A 12,718-nucleotide genomic window follows, 5' to 3' on the forward strand; every position below is an offset into this window, starting at 1 on the left:
AATGATTACTAACACCATTCGAGCTCAGTATGAGGGCATGCCACAGTCCTCATTGGTCTACTCCAAACCCTATACTCAATGCATCGAACAAATACGTCTTTCGGCAGGATATCAACCACCAAAATTCCAACAGTTCGAAGGAAAAGGCAATCCAAAGCAGCATATTGCCCACTCCATTGAAACTTGCAACAACGCCGGTACATTCGGTGATTTCATGGTGAAACAATTCATTCACTCCCTCCACGACAATGCATTCGATTGGTACACTGACTTAGAACCCAACTCAATAGACAGTTGGGATCAACTTGAAAGAGTGTTCTTCGGCCGCTTCTACAACACTAGAAGAACAGTGAGTATGGTAGAACTTGCCGCCGTCAAACAAAGGAAGGATGAATCGGTTATCGAGTATATCAAGCGATGGAGAAATCTTTTCCTCAACTGCATGGATCGATCGACTCTCTCAATCTTCTGTTATCGAAATGTGTGTTCAAGGGATGCACTGGCAACTCCGTTACATCTTGAAAATAATTAAACCACATATTTTCGAAGAGCTAGCTACTCGAGCCCATGACATGGAGCAAAGTATAATTGTGCATCAGACTCCACGACCAAGCAAGTCTCGAAGACAGGAAAAACAGGATGGCAAGTCCTTCAAAACTTAAGAAGTTTTGTTTACCACCACCAGCAAACCTGTAAATATCACAGGTAAAAGAAAAAAAGATCAGGTTACGAGCTGACTCAACATAAGAAAAAGGAAAAGCTTGAAAAACTCTCGAAGAGCTTGAGACAAAATAATACCCTTTTCCTGATGTTGATGTCTTAGGCATGTTCGAAGAGTTGCTGAAATTAAAGCTCATTGAACTCTCAGTGCCCAAACGACCCAAGGAAACAGGTCGCGACAATGATCTGAAATATTGTTGCTATCATAGGGTGATTAGTCACCCAATTGAAAAATGATTCGTCTACAAAGAGAAGATTATGGATTTGGCATGTCAAGGGAAAATTGAACTTGACTGTGTCGAAAATGTTGCTACTTCCAACATGACCTCTGTCACTTTTGGATCTTTTGATCCAATATTTTTGGCATACGTAAACTCCATCTCCCCAGATCATCAAAGTTTTACCTAAACCATCATAACTTATACCCATACATTCCGATGTTGAAAAGGCCCATCCCACGCTGGGGGCAAGGCCAAATAAAAAAAAAATCATTTCATTTCCCATTTCACTTCAACAAGGACCACAATCTCATTCAACTTCAAATTCAAAGTCAGACATCTCAGAGTCTACTTCAATTGATGACGAAGGGTGGACAGTTGTCACTCATCGGAAAAGACGCCCTACATATGTGCCAACTCCTTATATTTTGAAGTTAAAGAGAAAGAGAAGAAAGTCAAACCCAAGTACAGGGTCAAAGAAACGAAAGAGAGCAACAAAGAAGAAGACTTTCCGAGTTCTGCCCACAGACATCCTTCAGCAACCGCCCTGTATGCCGGTTACTTTTCTAAAATTCTTACCCAAGAAGCTCTTGAAGGAAGTCTAAACAGTGTCATGTTATCAAGTGGAAGTAGAAATGCTAGAAGATAATATTGATGATAGGTCCAAAGAACATCCTACTACTTCCAATGATGGAGATTAACGACTTGAGAAAGATAATAGCACATCGAAAATAGAAGATTCATAGGTCGACTTGGATTTGTCCAGTGAATTCCAAAAAGTTCAGCTTACTTCAAAACGAAGCTCAACTGATTCAAAATAGGAAGTTCAACCTAACATAGATCCATGAGAAGACGGTCTGTGTATGGCCACAATCACTTTCACTGATGAGGATCTCCAATTAGGGTCTCGACTTCACAATAGGCCTCTTTATGTTACAGGTTATGTGAGGAAAACTAAAACTCAAAGAATCCTCCTGGATTGTGGTTCTACGATCAATATCATGTCAATTCGTACTATGAAATAAGTTGGCATCTCATCGGATCAACTTGCTTGTAATAAGTTGATAATTCAAGGTTTCAATTTAGGAGGTCAAAGAGCGATCGACATGATAAGAGTCAAGCTCTCTATTCTAGATTTGGAGTCAACAACGCTCTTTCTCGTAATTGATTGTAAAACTTCATATCACTTATTTCTCGGCCGACCGTGGCTGCATGAAACTGGGGTAGTACCATCCACGTTATATCAATGCTTCAAGTATTACCAAGATGGTGTGTAAAAACGTATAATAGCCGAAGATCAATCGTTTGACAAGACAGAAACGTATTTTGCAGATGCGAAATTTTATTTTGGAGGTGACGTCATTTAAGAAGCACTTCCAATTTTAGTATCCCCTTCTAATAAGTAAAAACCTGACAAAGGAAAGCATACTATGAATGATGCCGATGAAATTTCTTCTGGTCCTTCGCTTCAGAAAGAATGAAGTAAGAAGCAAGAACTAGAAACTCGACAGATCAAGATGGGTTAATCAATTGTGGATGCGTCATCCACAATTGTGTTGCCAACCCCAATGCTTCGTTACGTGCCGCAATCAAGACGGAAGTTGGGACAATCACCTTTCGAAGAGATTTCTTCAAAGACCAAGCCTTCTATCTCTAAAATCGAATTGGAGATGTTGAAAAACGAGTTAACCTTTCCGATTACACCTCTCCAAAAATCCTACATAGTAAGAATACTCGTGGAAAATGTTGCCCTAACTACGTCAATCGCGAAGAACCATGAAGACAATCTCGCAAAAATAGAGTCCAAAAGTTGGTTCGATCCTAAAACTTCAAAGTTATTTAAGATTGTCGGTTATGAAAAAGGTGAACCTGTGCAATTTGGTGAATTACCACAGATTGATCAAATTCATGGTTTAACTGCAACACAAGTCAAACTCATTTGGGTTGGAGAAAGAGTTTCATTCACACGAGTAGGGCTAGGGTATACGCCAGAGGCTCCAATCAAAATTTCTAAGATGAAGACGACTTCTTCACAACATACTACAGTAGAGGTCATTGATGTGTCTGTAAAAGAAACACCAGTTCCATGAACATCGGTTTTTGATCAAATTGGTGGTCACATCTCGACCACGTCGGTATTTGATCGATTGGGTGTTTTAGATGATCATCATGATGTACAAATTCATAAATCTCGTGCGTCTGCCCTGTCTAGACTTGATCAAAATGTTAGAATAAAAATACGAAGAGAATCGCGACGTCGACCTAAGCAACTAAATAAACATGTGAAGCATAAAGATAGTAGTGGCTTGCATAGTACTATTCCATCTCACATTAAACGACAAGCAGCTTTAGAGGTCTCGATATCAGATGCATTGATTATGAAGCAACGCACCATCATCCTCACAAATCAAACGAGTAACAATTGAGCTTCAACTGTTGGAACAGACAATTCTGAAGATGTTGTTTCTGTAAATCATATTACCATTGAGAAATTCCCTAAAGAAGATTTTACGTCTTCAGATGAAGAACTCGAAGATGCTCCACCGATCTTTGAAGAAGGTAGACAAACCACTGTCGACGACTTGAAATAAGTAAATCTTGGGACAATTGAAAAGTCACGGCCCACGTTCGTCAGCACTCTTCTAAACCAGTATGAAGAATCCGAGTACCTCAAGTTGCTATAAGAATACAAAGATGTATTTGCTTGGACTTACAAAGAAATGCCAGGACTTGACCTGAAGATCGCTGTTCATCAGTTCGCAGTTAAACACGAAGTTCGCCCAATAAAACAAGCACGTCGTTTTCGGCCAGAGTTGGTACCACAGATTGAAATAGAGGTCAACAAGTTGATAGAAGCTAGCTTCATCCAAGAAGTAAAGTATCCAACCTGGATTTCCAACATAGTTTCGGTAAGAAAGAAGAATGGACAGATTTGAGTATGTGTCGATTTTCGTGATTTGAATAATGCATGTCCAAAAGACGATTTTTCGTTCACAATCATAGAACTTATGATGGATACGACCACAGGACATGAAGCTTTGTCTTTCATGGATGGATCTTCTGGTTATAATCAAATTTGAATGTCGCCAAAAGACGAGGAGCTTACAGCCCTTCGTATCCCAAAATGTATATATTGTTACAAAATTATAGCTTTTGGACTAAAAAATGCTAGTGCCACTTACCAGCGAGCTATGCAAAAGATCTTTGATGACATGCTACATGACAAATTCGAATGTTATGTTGACGACCTAGTAGTAAAGTCCAAGAAAAGGGAAGATCACTTACAACATCTACGTGATACATTCGACAGATTGCGACGGTATCAGCTCAAGATGAATCCATTAAAATGTGCTTTTGGAGTTATCTCGGGCAAATTTTTGGGATTCGTGGTTCGGCATCACGGTATTGAAATCGATCCAAACAAGATTGAAGTCATTCAAAAAATACCGACACCAAAGAACATTCATAAACTTAAAAGTTTACAAAGTCGACTTGCCTACATTCGTAAATTCATCTCAAATTTAGCTGGGCGTTGTCATCCTTTCAATCGATTGATAAATAAAGATACATCATTTGAATGGGATGAAGCTTGTGAGAATGCTTTGAAAAGTATCAAGGAGTATCTTCTTTAGCGTCCTGTTCTTTCTGCACCAATTTCTGAGAAGTCACTGATTTTCTATATTAATGCGCAAGAAATGTCACTAGGAGCATTGTTGGCTCAAGAAAATGCCGAAGGAAAAAAATGTGCACTTTACTACTTGAGTCGAACTCTTATTGGAGTAGAAGTAAACTATTCACCCATCGAGAAGACATGTTTATCACTCATCTTTGCCACAAAGAAACTTTGGCATTACATGTTATCGCACACAATTCGACTCACTGTGCGAGTTGATCCACTCAAGTACATCATAACAAAGTCAGTTTTTTCGGGAAGACTAGCTAAATGGGCCCTTCTTTTATTAGAATTCGAGATTATTTACATCCCTCAAAAGGCTGTAAAAGGGCAAGCGTCAACCGACTTTCTTGTTGATCATCCTATTCTAGCTGAATGGGAATTATCTCACGACTTGCCTGACGAAGAAGTATTCTCTATTGATGTGCTTCCAGCTTGAAAAATGTTCTTTGATGGCACAGCTAGAAGAGATTGAGCGGGGGCAGGTGTAATTTTTATCACCCCACAAAATGAGGTATTGCCATTTTCATTTGTCTTGGCGAAATTATGTTCAAACAATGTTGCAGAATACCAATCTCTGATCATTGGTTTAGAACTTGGGCTAGAGATGAAGTTACACCAACTCTATTTGTATGGGGACTCACAGCTTGTCATCAACCAACTCTCAACAGAGAATGATATTCGAAAACATGAGTTAGTACCTTATCACCAGTAGGCTACACAACTTCTAAGTTAGTTTGAAGACGTCATCATCAAACACATACCAAGAGCCGAAAACAAGCAGGCTGACGCTTTAACTAGTCTTACTGCAAGTTTGGCTATGCTAGAAGGAAAGATAATGAGTATCCCTATTTGCCATAGGTGGGTACTACCTCCTTTGATAGAGGAAAATTGCGAATTGCACGAAGCAAACACCGTCGAAATAGTCGAAGTCAAAGATTGGAGACAGCCACTTATCGACTATCTACAGCATGGAAAGCTGCCAGACGACCTAAAGCATAAAATCAAAATATGTCGCAGGGCACCTCGATTTTTATATTTCAACGATAAGTTATATCGTCACTCTTTCGACGATATCTTAATGAGATGTCTCGGAGATGATTAAATCCGAGATATTTTAGAAGAAATTCCACATCAGTCAGGACCGAAACTCCATCACAGTCTGAAAATGATGGGATTTTACTGGCCTACTATGGTGAAAGATTATTTAAACCATGCAAAGAGGTGTAAAGCTTGCCAATTTCATGGAGATTATATTCGTCAACCACCAGAGCCATTGCATCCTAGAATCACATCTTGGCCCTTTGACGGTTGGGGATTTGATGTAGTTTGACCACTCCCAAAATCCTCAAGACAACATCTTTATATCCTTGCCGCAACTGATTACTTTTCTAAATGGGCTGAAGTAGTTCCCCTTCGAGAGGTCAAGAAAGAAACGGTAGTCAACTTCATAAAAAATAATATCGTCTTCCGATATGGCATTCCATGATATATCATGACAGATAATGAGAAATCTTTTAGTAATACGTTGATGGATCAATTCTGTATGAAGTTTAACATTAAGCAGAGATATTCTACAATGTACAACGCTGCAGCAAATAGACTCGCTGAAGCATTCAATAAAACTCTTTGTAAGCTTCTTGAAAAGGTGGTTTCAAAATCGAAAAAGGATTGGCTCATGAATTGGGAAAGCATTGTGGGCATATAGAACCTCATACCGCACCTCCACACAAGCCACACCTTACTCATTGGTTTATGGAGTTGAAGCTGTTCTCCCTTTGGAATGTCAGATACCTTCATTAAGAATTACAATCCAAGAAGGTCTAACTTGCAATGAGAATGCCAAGCTACGTTTGGCTGAACTTGAAGCATTGGACGAAAAGATATTGGAAGCACAACAATGACTAGAATGTTACCAAGCCTGTCTGTCACGTACATTCAATAAGAAAATTCGACCACGTTCTTTTCAAGTTGGCGATTTAGTTCTCACTGTACAACGACCAATCATCTTCTCACACTGTTCTGGAAAAAAGCTTGATCCAAAATAGGATGGGCCTCATGTAGTGAAAAAAGTATACACTAATGGTGTATACCTTCTTGTAACACCAGAAGAATTACGTCTTGGTCCAATCAACGGTAAATTCCTCAAAAGATACTATGCTTTAAAGAATGATGCTCCCCAACACGAGTCTAAACTGTTTGACAATGCTCCCCAGCACGAGCCTAAACTGTTTGACAATGCTCATTATCGTACGAGTTTAAACTACATGATACTCCTAACCCGTATGAGTTAAAACTGTGAACGGTTAAAAAAAAAAAAAAGAATTGAGCTCACTAGATTGAAAATCCGAGAGGGCGGTCTAGGCAAAACTTAGAACATTATCCATCTGAACTACGTTATGGTTTGATATCATTTTTGGGTACGTAGGCAGCTTGTAAAGTTACTTCAGGTTCAACCACATCAACAAAAAAAAAGATACTTGTATAAGGAAAGAAGGGAATTTTATTAATTTCGAATGAAATAAACAATGTTATAATTTCCTAAGTCCTATACAGTAAAAAATAAAAAAAAATAAAAAAATAAGCTTAATATAAAGAAGTAAGATTCCAAAACTTCTTCTTCAAAGACTTTTTCTCTACTTCACAAGCAGCTATTTCATCATCATCATCAATGATTGGAACATTAAATAGGCGAGTACACTCCGCTTCAACAGTAAGTAGAGCATCCTCCTCTTCCTGAACTTGAGTACTAAGAGATTCTTTAGAAGTATCGACTTGTGATAGCATTTATTTGATATGAGTCAACTCGATTTCTAACTCAACTTCTCGTTTAGTCAGTTCAACTTCTTTCTCTTTAACTTCAGTCAGTTGTATACGTAAACTATCCACTGATTGACATTTTAACTGAGATTTTTGATTTAAGACAGATAGCTGAAGATCCCTATCATCTGCTGACAAAGATGATAAAGCCTTCTCTCGTCTTGAAAGATACGTTTCTACTCCAGTTATAAGCGATTCGAAGAAGTTAGCAAAGGGCATAAGATCAGTTCTGAAAGCATCCTTGAGAGAAGATATGATGGCAGGCATATGAAGTGATTGCCATTCTCTTAGGTTGGAAAAGACAATATTGAGCATCAACTCAACTCTGAATCGAAGCAATTCATCACGAGCTCTATGTAATGCTTGTTGAACGTATAAGTCGATGTCACTATCATGCAAAGAAGCTTGTCGAGTTTGGGTAGAAACAATAAGCATTTTGACGAACAATCACAGAGATAGGAGCCGTATGTGTAATTGAAGTTGATGGAGTACCACGAGAATTTTGACGAGGACATGAAGAAACCTCGTCCCCATCACTCTTTGAGGGGTCTTCAGTATCAACACATTTTGAAAGCCCTCTACTAAGATGACTGACATTCCAAACATCTCCCATACCCGAGAAGGCAGGGAGGACTACAAAATCTTCTGAGGCGAACAAATCGGCAATGGAGTGTATATTGGTTGATGATTCTGTGAGAACAATTAAATCACAAAAGATTATACAAAAAAAACATGAAATATCTAAAAAAGAAAAAAAATGTGTAAAATTACCTTTCCTAGGAGACACATCATTCTCAGCTTCAGGTTTTTGCTCATCTAGAGTCACACTCGTATCTTTAGGTTCAATATGAGCAACAAGCTTCAAAGAATTTACGGGACTTGATCTATGAACAGCTTGTTCTACATCTACCCCAACAATATCGACCTGTTCCGTCTGAGTAGTCGTTGGCGTTGGTAGTATTTTTTTGAAACCCAATTTCAATCTAGGTTCCGTAATGACATTTTGCGTATCATCAATGCGTGTGTGTTTTATTCTTCTTTTTCGAGAAGGTTTTTTCGTGGCAAGCAAAGTACGACGTGCCTCACGATCTTCAAGTCCTTTTCTTTCATCAAAATTAAAGTTCGGAACAGAGACGCTATCTTTAAGAAGACGGAAATCAAGGGCATCCAAGTGAGGTACTACGTCTTGAACCCACCAATCCCTATAACTCTTATCAAATTACATATTCATGTCTTGCCCTTTTGAAGGAATAAAAAAGTTGACTCGACTTTTAGTCTGAGTCAAAGACAATCATAAATTATATAACTCTATCCCATCCATGGATCTTGTGAAAGGAATCAGAGTTCCAGGGATACGTTGATGAAAGCCTTATTGACGAGCAAACCTGTGAGGGCTATACATTTCCACATTGCAAACATCACCATATCAAAACATAATAAATCCAGGACGGCAGCTTATCATGAAAGCTTGAACTTCAGAAGGATCATCACCATCATCAGTCCGTATCCTTCTATGACTTTTTGATAGACAAATCTCCTCAGGATGGCATTTAAAATTACTAAAATCCAAAATCAGCAGTCTAAGAGCCGAGTCGTCGCTACAAATCTCTTTAAAGATTAACCATCACCAAGTAGCAGCCTTGTGCTCCATTTATAGAGAAAGAGTGAAAGAATTTCACCAAACTGGTTTGATGGGTTTGGGGAAGAAGGAGTCCTTCTTGAACACGGTTTTGGGGGTAGAGAAGTGATGACCAAGGATCGTCGAAATCGATGGAGATGGAGGAGTTCAACGCGGTGCCGCGATTTAACTTGTTCGGCCAAGAGCAAGAGAGAGAGAACGTCTTTCTTCGTCAAAAACTCAAGAACAATTTGAAGAAAACAGAGAAAGCGATTTGGATTATAGTATTTGTTAAAATCTCTATTGACACATCATTTTTTTAATTGTTAAACCTCAAAGGTTTTGAACAAAACCGTAAAAAAATGGGTAAAAAGACAAATACAAAAAGAAAAGGGATAGTAAGCTAAGCTTACTACCTTAGTAAGAGTAAAATCTTACTTAAGTCATTGGGTTCACCTAATGGCCCATTACATTTAAGGCCCAAGTCCATGAAATAATGGGAAAAGATGAGGCCACGTCATCATTGTTAAAGCATCCACTGTTCAAGATTATAGTGGCCAATTGAAACAAATGTTTTTCTAACATCTCAACCGTACATTTGATGGATAACTTCAATTTTTTTTAAAGCCAAAAGCCTCCTATCAATTGCATGAATGAGAAAGTCTAGAAGTGAGGTCTTTATCCCATGCATCTCATGTACAATTAGTTTTGAGTTGGGATGTTTTGGAGCTTGATATTATACATCTTAGGTACAGTTGAATATAAGTTGGGATATTTGGCTAAAAAAAAAAAAACATATATATATATATTGGTGTTTGTTTATTGATAGTTGAAGAGTCGAAAGGTGAAATCACGTGGCCAATATCTCTCAATTCAAGCATTCATCTGCTCACAAACAAGATCAAGGATGCATCACTTTCAACTATGTTGCCGTCAACTCATCCTTGAAGGGCATTTGTAGGCATCAAAATTTCAAGGAGGCATTTACAAATTGTTATAAACAAATATTCATAATTTTATTAGTGGGCCTCAAATCAAAATTGAGTCTATTAAATGGGAATGTGCCTCTTACAAGCTTGGGTTTTGGGTTTTCACAAATAAAGTCCATGATCCAGCAAATCCAAGTGATCCATATTAAATATTGGGCCTTATACCCAAATAAATAAATTGGCCCAGTAATAATCCAGAAAATCCTTAAAATGGGATTTGGACAAATTTAACCTCTTAAACAAATCAATTAAACATCTTTAAGTTGGGGTATAATTGGAAAACTAAATTATTTTAAGTCTATAAATACAAGAGTTTCTCTCATTGAGAGGGGGGATCTGGATCACTTTATCTTAGAAGACAGAAGCACTCCCTCTAGAGAAGAAGAAGATCTCAAGCCCTCCTCCAAAGACAAAGCAAGGTTCTTCAGAGATCCGGACTCCGACTAAAGAGAAGATCAAACATAAAGTCCTTCTACGGAAGCCAAGAAAACTTTCTCAGCTGATAAAGCATGAAGTCCGAAGAGAAGAAAATTTACAGAAGCGTCTACAGAAGATCAAACACAAAGCAAAGTCAACGTCAAAGCATCCTTCTCAGCCGATAAAGCGCGAAGCTCGGAGAGAAGAAAAGCTACATACGTCATCATTACTATTTTTGTACTTGACTGTTAATCAGAGGAAACACTGAGATCTGTATCTACTTTTCATCAAAAATCAATAAAATCATTTGCAATTATATTTCACGAATCTCCGGGTAGATCCGTAGAAATTTATTGTCGACAAATACCATCATGTTTGAATTACAAAATGTCTTTCGATTAAAATAATCCAATAATGTTCATCGAATCATTCTAAACACAATAATCGAAAGAATCCTAATTGGTCTAATCTTTATTTCTCATTGATCTAAAGTCTTGAGAACAAAATTGTTAAAGAACTTTGTAAACACCCCATTTTGCACAAGTCCACCTGAGAAAATCCAAAAAAATTGCATTTTAATCCAAAATTATCAAAAGGCCAAAAATTTCAAAAATTACTATCTTACTCAAAATAAATACCACAAGACCATTATTGGCCCATAAGTCCAAAAATAAAAGCCACGTGTCAAATTTAAACCACTACTAAATCACTTCTAAACCCAATCACGTTGAAATAGTAAGCCTAAATCCAATCCCGACATCCATGATAATTCCTAAATTAAATCTAAGCCTCCTAACATTACTAAGCCCATTTCCAAATTTAATGAAACCCATGTCCAAGCCCAATCCACTTTAAAAACACAATTCCATGTTCAAGTCTTACCAAATTGACCTAAGTAAAGTTATTCCTCTTTCGACCCAAGTAAACATTAGATTCCATAACCACATTAAAAAGTTAAAATATTCACTACCTTGTGTTTTCTTCACTATCCATCAAAATATTTCAAACAATCTCCATTAATCACATGCCTCAACCCCAATAATTCAACTTTCTCTCACATTTTCAACATAAATGCAAATATTTTCCACCAACCACATATTTTTCAAATATTCTCTATCACTTTCATTAAAAAAGTCAAAATTTCTCTTTTATAATCCATGCTATTATGTCTCCATTCCATCAAGATTACACATGTCATTCATCTATCAACCCTCCCAAAATCTTAAATTATTTTTCTTCATTATCATTATAAAATAATAAAATAAAATGAAATAAATCCAATAACTATAGACACCCCAATTTGAACGGGCCTTACTAAAAAAAAGATGTATTTTATTTAAATGGGCCTAAGAGCCCAAAATCCTCAAAATAATGATTTTATTTCAAAGAAATACTTAAAGTCCTTTATTTGGCCCATTGACTAATAAATATTGTGGGTCACCCCTCACCATCTCACTTCTTAACCCAACCTAATCTTACCCTAATCAAATCCAACTCAGCTTCTAAGCCCATAGGGCCTAAAACCCAACCCAAGTCTCAACCCAAATCCAACAATTACCACTAATCACCACAATAACTCAAAATCATCACAAGTAGATACATGTCACAACATCCTCCACCTTCTTCAAAAAAATCTACAACGGCTCACATTCATTCTTCTAACAAAAACTCACTTCATTCAACTCACTTAACAATCAATATATAATCACCCCCTTACATTCTCATTCTTCTAATTAAAACCCATTCCATTCAACTTACTTAACACTCAACCCAAATGGGTTGAAAGATACAATATATTTGGATCATAAACAACCTATTTACACCCTCTTCCAAAAATGCCCTTCTACCACCCTCAATTTGTACCCATCCCCTCCCACAAATCTTACACCATTCTACCCTTTTTCACCATTTTACCCTTAAAATTTACCCCCAAAATCCTATAAACCCCTCCAAAGTCTTGAAAATCTCTCTCAAGCTTTACTCTCAACTCTCAATCCCCTCTCTCACAATCTTTACTTTACAAGTATATTAAAACTAAGTCAAAGAAGACCCATTTCTTAAAGAAAAGAAGAAAGTCAAGTGAAGAACAATGTAGAGTAAGGACTAAAAAAAAGAAATAATTCTCTTCCTATCCCCTCCATAATCCCTCTTTTTATTTTTTTTTATTTTTCTTTTAGCCTTAAGATGGGATGAAAACCTTCATTTACCTCCAATAGATCAGGCTCCGACTAGGTCAAAAGGGTAGAGGTTGAAAAAACCTTTT

The sequence above is a fragment of the Akebia trifoliata genome, chromosome 8 (genome assembly GCF_017979445.1).
Source record: "Akebia trifoliata isolate Shusen 1 chromosome 8, ASM1797944v1, whole genome shotgun sequence".
Classification (NCBI taxonomy): Eukaryota; Viridiplantae; Streptophyta; class Magnoliopsida; order Ranunculales; family Lardizabalaceae; genus Akebia; species Akebia trifoliata.